This window comes from Grampus griseus, assembly GCF_964374135.1.
Source record: "Grampus griseus genome assembly, chromosome: X".
In the NCBI taxonomy this organism is placed as follows: Eukaryota; Metazoa; Chordata; class Mammalia; order Artiodactyla; family Delphinidae; genus Grampus; species Grampus griseus.
This window is the reverse complement of record NC_138999.1, coordinates 8,851,218-8,860,286: the sequence shown is the minus strand read 5'-3', so window position 1 is coordinate 8,860,286 and position 9,069 is coordinate 8,851,218.

Here is a 9,069-nt window from a genome sequence, read left to right as displayed (position 1 = left end):
CTAGATAGTGATATTGGGAAAAAAATTTAAAGATTTATCCTGAAAGAATAAAGGCTAGAACTCTTTTAATAAGTTAATATATACACAAGAAACACAGCTCTGGCTGCCTAATTCCCATCTGCATTCAGAAAGTATGAAGGGCAAGTTCAAATCAAATGTATGACATTCCTGTTCATGTTTTATGATGACCGTAATCTTTTGTCCTTCTTAGCCAGATTCAATATTCATGAAGTGTAGTGGGAAGTAGAGGGGTTTTGACATCACAGCACTATTGTGTAGAAACACTCTGCGTAAAGTTCTTGACATGGAATAGGTGCTTTTGAAATGTTAAGCCCTTCTTTCTCCCTTCTTCCACACCTGACCCCCACACGCAGATACCCCCAGTCTTGGCTTCGTGGTCTAGATAGTGTGAATGAGATTAGCGTTTCTTTTTTGTTTGTCAGGCATCTTCCATAGAAAGCATATTTAAAAAACCCAGTTAGTATTGTCTGTTGGGATTAGCTTACTGGCTCCATCGTTGACAAGCTAACTTGTATAAATCCTGGGTCTACCATTTACTAGCTCACTTAGGCAAGTTTTTAACCTGTTAGTGACTTAGTTTCCTCATTTGGACAATAAAGATAGTAACTAGCTCATCACGTTGTGAGGACCATAGACAAACCATACTATGTCCCTTATTTCTATATTTCATGCCAATAAATTTTATTAATAATAGGTAACAGTTATTATGTGTTTGTTATATGTCAGAAAATGTACTAAATGCTTTATACCTCATAGCTATTAAGTCCATGTATCAGAGAAAGTAATGAGTCTCTGAAGAATTAAATAACTTTACCCAAGGTTGGTTGGTCTCCCTCACACCCTTTCTCTTTCTGTCTCTCTGTCTGTCTCTGTCTCTCTCTCTCTCACACACACACATCTAGGACTCAAACTTGATGTCTAACTCAAAGACCATGCATTTAATGAAATAGCAACAGTTTTGATAAGCAGATGCTTATATCATTATTGTTTTTTTAGTTCTTCCACAGCAAGTCAAATCAACAAAGATACCTTCCTCTGGTGCCTCAGGATAATTCCAAGTTTTCTGAGACACAAGATAAGAGCCAGCAGGGACCTGAAAAGCCAAATTCCAGATGAGGAGACTGGGGCTGGGGGATGGATTTAAGGTTATTGATTGAGCCCTTATTCTTATGTGATATGAACTGTTTCAGCACTGGGAATACAAGACGAAACCAATCAGTGATGGCTCTTGCTTCATGAAACTTAAAATCTTGGCGATGTCAGAGCTTAAACATATATAATTGCATTAATAAATACCATATATAAGTGCTATGATGAAGAAAAGTTCTGAGAGTAAGAAAGCATATAACATCTACCTAATTTAGCCCAGGAAGGAGAAGTCAGGGAGAGCTTTTCAGCTTCCAGGTCTCAGTTTGAGCTGAGACCTGGAAGTTGAGGAGGGATTTATTTTGCTCAAGGTTAGTTGACTGGGCTAGTTAGTAGCCAAGCCTGAATTAAAAATTAGATCTATATAGGGGCTTCCCTGGTGGCGCAGTGGATGGGAGTTCGCCTGCCGATGCAGGGGACGCGGGTTCGTGCCCCGGTCCGGGAGGATCCCACATGCTGCGGAGTGGCTGGGCCGGTGAGCCACGGCTGCTGAGCCTGTGCGTCCGGAGCCTGTGCTCCGCAACGGGAGAGGCCACGACAGTGAGAGGCCCGCGTACCGCAAAAAAAAAAAAAAAAAAAAATTAGATCTATGATTCTAATTTCTCCGTTTCCCTCACTGCGCTGTAAATCTTCAACAACTTCTGACAGTTTGCATTTGCCAACTCCATGACATTGCTTTATTAAAACCATTTCTATTTAAAAAAGGAGGAAATCCCTTAAATTTGGCTCCCTGATTCACAGCCTGCTTATTACAACCTTTGAGTGTCTTATTTCCATTCCTATATCTTTAAAGGGGGGTGGGAGTTATTTGGTATGTCTCTAATCTTTGTCACGCCACAAAGCAGTGAACTGTGAAAAATACCCAAGGAATTCCCAATAAATCGTACAGGAGGCAAATGAAGGGCATCCAGCTATGAACCTGAGCAGCTCTCTTTTTTCTGCTAGATCCCTGGAGGTTCTCTGTAGAGCAAACCTTACCAGGATTTGGTTCTCCATGCCTGTTGAGGAGTTTGATCAGCTCCCATCTGTCCTTTTAAAGGCATTTCTCTTAGGTCCATTCTAGCATTTGCACCTCAGGTGTGTGCTCAGCCCCTTTAATGCACAGTGAATTAAACACCAAAAAAGGTACCCTAAAGCATCACAGCCCTCTAGACTTTAGTGTCTCTCTCTAGCTTGAGCCCGTGATACACTTCTCTGTGTTGCTGATCAATTACAAAACCAAGCCCCAAGTACCTTTCGTGAAACAAATGCACAGAAGGGCAGAAGTTTCCTGAGGAGGCAAAGTGAACTTCATCTTGAAGGAGGGCTGGAACCATGTGGGGACCCAGCTGCAGCTCAGCTGCTGCTATGACCATGATGTCAGCACGCTTAGCACCTAGGCAGTGCCATTGACCGTTCTTCTCCTTTCTTTTAAAATGAAACACTGAAAAGCATTCATTAGCCATTCTCTTGCCCTGTTTTTAAAATCTTTGGGATTGCTTTTTGCTCAATGAATTCTTGGCTCTGGGTTTTATTAAAATGTTAGAAAGAATGAGAACCAAACTGTGACACATTATGCTTAAGAAGTGTAACAAAGTTCTACAAACTGGGTGGTTTAAAACAACAGAAATTTATTCTCTCACGGTTAAGGAGGCCAGAAGTCTGAAATCAAGGTGTCAAGAGGATTGGCTCCTTCTGGAGGCTGTAAGGGAGAATCTGTTTCATGCCTCTCTCCTAGCTTCCTGTGGTTGCTGGCAGTCCTTGGTGTTCCTTGATTTGTAGACACATCACTCCAACCTCTGCCTCCATTTTCACATGGCCTTTTCCTGTGTGTGTGTGTGTGTGTGTGTGTGTGTGTGTGTGTGTGTGTGTGTGTGTGTGTGTGTATTCAAATTGCCCTCTCCTTTCTCTTATAAAGACACCAGTCATTGAATTTAAGACTCACCCTAACCCAGTCTAACCTAATCTTAACCTCATTACATCTTCAAGGACCCTATTTCCAAATAAGGTCACATTCATTGGTTACAGCAGTTAGGACTTGGACATATCTTTTGGGAGGAATACAGTTCAACTCAGTACGAGAGGTACAAAGCCCTGCTCTCTATTTAATTCTCCTTCCCTTTCTATACTAACTGAATGCACATTTCAACCACTATACAGTGCAAAATCTAGTGGTTAATGTTCACGGAACAATAATAAAAGCATACCCAGGATGCGATGGGAATGTTCTGCATCTTGATTGTGGTGGTGGTTTCATAGGTGCACACAGCTATCGAAGCTCACTGGTACAGTTTATTGCATGTAGATTATTCCTCAGTAAAGTAGATGAGAAAAAAATGCATACCTCAATCACAGTACCAATTGTTTTTCTTTTCTCCTCTCCCGTTTATACACCATCCCATCTTGTCATTAGGAAAACATACTGGGCAAATAGGTTCTCTCATTTCCATTCAATATAGAGAAGTGAAGATTCTGGGGAAAAAAATAAAATTTTCAGAGGAAAAAATCTGTATTATTCAGTTACTTTAAAAATCGGAAATATTGAAAAATGTTTAGACTGAAAATTTTAGAGTAATAGCAAAATATTAAAGCTTGTTTACATTATTATATAATTCTTCATCCTCAAAAGTAGTTCTAAAATATACGCTATGGGAAGGTTTTAAAAACTGCTTTAAGTAACTAAGTATAGCTGAACCATGTACCAGGTTCAGAAAAAATTAACTTACTTTGAGACTCCAAGTGCATCTTCACCCACAAAGACAGAAGAAAGTAAAACTAACAAAGAAGGAACGCCACTGGCGCAAAATGCATGTTCAAAAATGTTTATAAACCGAAATTAAATTTGGTTGTCAGCCAACTTGTATTATTATTAAAAGTCTCTTGAGATCAGGTTTCAAAGTCCAAAACAAAAGTGATGATGGTCACATATTTCGGATTTAATGTTGGAAGGCTCTTTCAAATGCTGGCTGCAGGTAAACAACAATTGTTTGTTTCATGCTTTGGTCCCTGAAACTCTGCTATGCACATCTAAACTGCAACTTGGCTTAAGATTTTTATACAACCTTGCTTTTTACCTGCCTCACTAATGAGTATCCTGAAAACAGAAGAGTTGATATTTAGAAATACTGTACTCATACCAGCTGGAAAAATAAACAAGTAATAGGGTAGAACAATGTGTGTATGCAAAACTGCTTTTTAAAGTTGAGAAGATAAAGATGAAACACTAGAAAACATAGAAGACGTTGCTAATATTTGCACAGAAAATGAGAGATGAATGGTGTTGCAAGTGGCTTTTTGTGTGTTCATTGTAGGTGCTAACACAGAAACAGGACTTTTTTTCTCTCCATTGATTTTGCTTTTTTTTCAGTTCATAATTGGTAAGGGATGGTGGAATTAGACACACAAAGTAGGGGGAAAGTGAGAAATATGAATAAGAATAGTCATTTAGGTTTCTGAATATAGTGCCAGGAGAAATTGTCACAGATCTTGAGGTTAACTAGATGAGTATGAAAACCTCAACTTGGTGCCCGCTTTAAAGGGAGAGTTCATGGTTCCAATTCTGGGCAATGTGAAACTGATCCAAAATATTGAGTGAAAAAACTGACCTGTTGGTATATAAACGTAACAGAGGGCAAAAAATTTCCTACACCCTGCTCTGAATATAGAGAATCCCAAACTGTCTTTCACTTGACTCAAAAAAGTGCCCTCCCTTGAAAGAACGTCTTGGTATTATTTAGTTGGTATTGACAACACCTCTAAAACTTGGGGAGGGTGGTGGAAATCCCAGCTAGACTATTTACTGGGTCGACCATGGGCCTTTTACAAACAGTTTTAAACACAGGATTCATTAGCACATTAGAAAGGTTTGACTAGATTTTTGGATGTAAGACCAGGTGAACTCGCATTAGGGATGGTCATTCAGTGTAGCTGGATTCATAAAGTAATTTAAAAATGATTGATTTTGTATAGATTATAGTAATAACTCCCATCACTGTGCTTGTTCTCTCCACGATGCTCTGTGCTAAGCATGCTGCATACATTAGGTCCTTTACTCATCTCGACAGCCTTCTGAAGTGAACATGATTTCGCAGACTGGGAAGTGAGGATGAGAGTTGTGAAGTGATGTGCTCAAGGTCACACAGCTAGATAAGAAATCAACAAATTGAAATCCATTCAGACATGGTCCCAAAGCACTTCCAAACTGAACGGCTTCTTAATCTGCAATTCTAGTTCTGCAAGAGTTAGAAGTCGAGGTTAGATCACATGGATCTGAATACTAGCTCTGCCACTTAACTAGGGGTTTAGATGCTTCTAGATCTTGGTTTTCTTCATCTGTAGAACCGGGGGTTAAGTATTATAGCGCTCTCTCTCTCTCTCTCTCTCTGTGTGTATATGTGTGTGTGTATCTGTTGATTTGGATAATGCATGCATATTTTCAGCCCAGTGCCTGACATATAGGAAGTTCCAACAAGTGTTAGTTGTTCTTACATTATTATACTAACAATTGATTGAAGGGTTAGGACCAGGCTGTTTGAGTAGATAATCTTGACTACAACACTAAATTCGAGTTACCAAATGGTGTGGACATGTTCGGTGCTTTTTCCCGTTAGTGTTGGCATAAATATTTTTTTTCTGGATATTTCTTTAGGTATTATAATATTAAATTGTTCTCTAAGGTAGAGAGTTGAACTTATATCTTAGTCTTTTCACATCACAGTACCAGTTAGGACTCAATCTCTCAAATACCCTTTTATCTTGCAAATCATTATATTCACCATCTAGAGAATAACTATGACACCATTTCCGTCTTTGGAAAGTGATCAGTGTTCCTCAGTGCTGGGTTGGTGTTTAACAAAGTGAGTTTTTGCTAATCTTACTCATACAGGATTATCCTGCGACTTGAAATTTACCTCCACTGTTATCCGTCGTTTGTAATTTAAGTTCTTGGCTATTATATTCGTTCAGGGAGATCCTAGAATAGGAATTTAGAGAAACACTCTTGGCTCAGCTGCAAAAAATTCCTAGCTTATAATCAAGAAGTAGTTTAGGCATGGGACACTATTGCTATTTAATGTAATTAGAATTCTTAAGTCCTGTGAAAGTTCTCCACCCGCTTCTCATATATTCCACATCACACAGATTAAAATCATGTCCTCCTTTTCATGTTTCATGTTTGGAGGCAGAACCTTTGACTTCTTCTGTGGGAGCGTGAGATGCTGTGAATTGTTTACCCCAGATGCCACTAAGAATGAAGAAATGATATCAGAGGGATCACAGTCAGTTTGAGAGACATGGGCAGGATGAAACAAAAATCAGTGATGTTGCCGGACTTGGGAGCCAATCAGATAGAAGTCTGAAATATTATATGGCAGTCAATCAGGAAGTTCAGTGTGATTTGGGACTATATAAGCAATGGGATTACATAACAAACAAGGGTAAAATAGGATGCCCTAACCTGGAATATTGGACCTCAGGACTACAAAGAAATAAGCAACTGGAGGCAGTCCAGAGGAGATCATCTACAATGATGGTTTTAAAGCAAATATGAACTTTATAGTGTAGCCAAGCCACAAAGTCAGACCCAAGGGGCATGATAGAAATCTACAGATAGCTTGAGGGTCTAGACACCAAGGGGAAAGAGGAATTTTGGCTGGAGATAAGAAAAATGTCAAGGGATAAAGTTAAGAAAAGGGAAATTTAGGTTTAGCAGAATATATTCTTTGGTAGTAAGATGTATGTGTTTGTAGAACAGTGTCTTAAGGGAATAGAAAGAACACTGATGAATTTTCGAGGATCCTTGATAAGAGGATGCCTTGATGTCAGACCAAGGTCTCTAGAACTTTCATTAGAATATTCTTGTGCCATGACCAGATGGAATAGATATATTTTTTATCCTGAGTTTCTAGGATAATTACAATAGGGAATGAACAGTGAACACACTGTTCTGCCCTTTAATAAAAGGTATCCTTAGGCTTTGATTAACTTCAGCTCTGAGGAAAAAGACAAAACCAAAAGCAAGTATGGACACCACTTTTCAACATCAAATGCCCTAATAAAGGAGCAAAGTCTTAGACACCTGAGTTTTAAAGTATATGCATTCAAAACGATTTATTTCTAGACTACCAGTTATATTGCCTCTGAAGCAGGCTGATGAATTGTAAGAAAGATTCTGGGGATCAACATAACAAAACCAGTCATTATTTATTTATTTATTTTGCGATAGGCGGGCCTCTCACTGTTGCGGCCTCTCCCGTTGCGGAGCACAGGCTCCGGATGCGCAGGCCCAGCGGCCATGGCTCACGGGCCCAGCCGCTCCGCGGCACGAACCCGTGTCCCCTGCATCGGCAGGCAGACTCTCAACCACTGCACCACCAGGGAAGCCCAAACCAGTTATTTTGGAAATTGGTAAATGAAACCCAGATCTTCCTTAATCATGTCTGGCATAAAATGGCAGTCAGTCAGAAAGGCCAGTGTGAGTTGGATCTGTATAAGCAAAGGGATTGTATAACAAACAACAGTAAAGTGGGATGCCCTAAATAGGAATGAATGAATAAGCCATACACCAAAATGAGTGCAAAATAAGCCTAATAGCAGTCAGAATGGAAATCACAATAGTTTAAAAAATATCATTAAAAAAATCCAAATAATTTTCTTATAAAATCTTTCTTTCCAGAAGTGCCGTTACATTTTCCCCGTGTGTTTTAAAAACACATATACTTACAGCGGGTTTTTAAAAAGGAGCCAGAGCTCAACTTATGGATATTCAAAACAATTTATTCATTGTTTCCTACGCCGAGGCAAGCTCCAGGCTAATGGAGAGTCAGGACCTGTTGGAAATAAGATGATGAATGAACTGGATGCGTTTGCTCTAAGCCTGAAGTGCCGGTAGAACAGTCCCTCTGCTCACTGGCTCCCCAACATCCATGAGCAAGCATGTATGCCTTCATCCATGAGCAAGCATGTATGCCTTCATCCATGAGCAAGCATGTATGCCTTCCTGCCTGGAGGGCGTTCTTATGAGCCCTACATCACTGTGGCAGGTTGCATTTTCAACCCCACGGTCATCTTCCGAGCTTAGAGAAATAGCACATATATAAATTATAAATTACATTTGCTTAACCACCTGAGTTGTAAGTGGTCCTGTGACGTGTGACTTTGCTAACCATCTACTCCAAATGCCCAAATCCAGTGAAGCATAAGCAGTTCCGTGCACTGGTATCCAAATGGTAGAGACATTACGTGTTTACTAGTGACAAGTTACATGATATTGTTAACTAAGGAAAGGGCAGGCAAGACCCGCCCTCTTTTACTTCTACTGTGACTTGTTTGAGGAGGGGAGAAAGCAAATGACAGCAATCCCCCAAGTGTAATTTGGTGTGTGTAGTCATGCAGGAAAGTAAGCAATTTTAAAGGCTGTGTGTCTCCACAGCACATCTAATCGTCAGCCACTGGAAAGAGTACTTATGTTTCAGGGTGAGAAGAGTTGGGTGGCATTGAGGGTGATGGGAAGTTTGTATCTCATTTTTGTCTTGTGGCAGCAGATAGGTCATAAAGTTACAGGAGGGAACTCCCTGAGCGCAGTGGGTCCCGCTGCGTTTACAAAAACGGGTAGGTCAGAAATCCTGGGGTCCGAATGAAGCCCTTTATGGAGGTATCGAATTCTTCTGTTAATTAGATTTCATGATGTGACCCCTCCTAGACAGTCAAATACCTAGGACCGTCGAACACGTTTTTTAAGAAGAGAAAGACGTTAAATTTCCCCCTGAAAACTTTATAGGGAATGAAACAAGCCTTCCAAAATCAAAGTTGGACAATTCTGATGTTATACACAGCACGGCGAATGTTTGTGTCAAACACTTGTATTTATAAGTTCACTGTAATTTTTTTTCTTTAATAAAAGTAATGGTAAAAGAAAGTCACCTT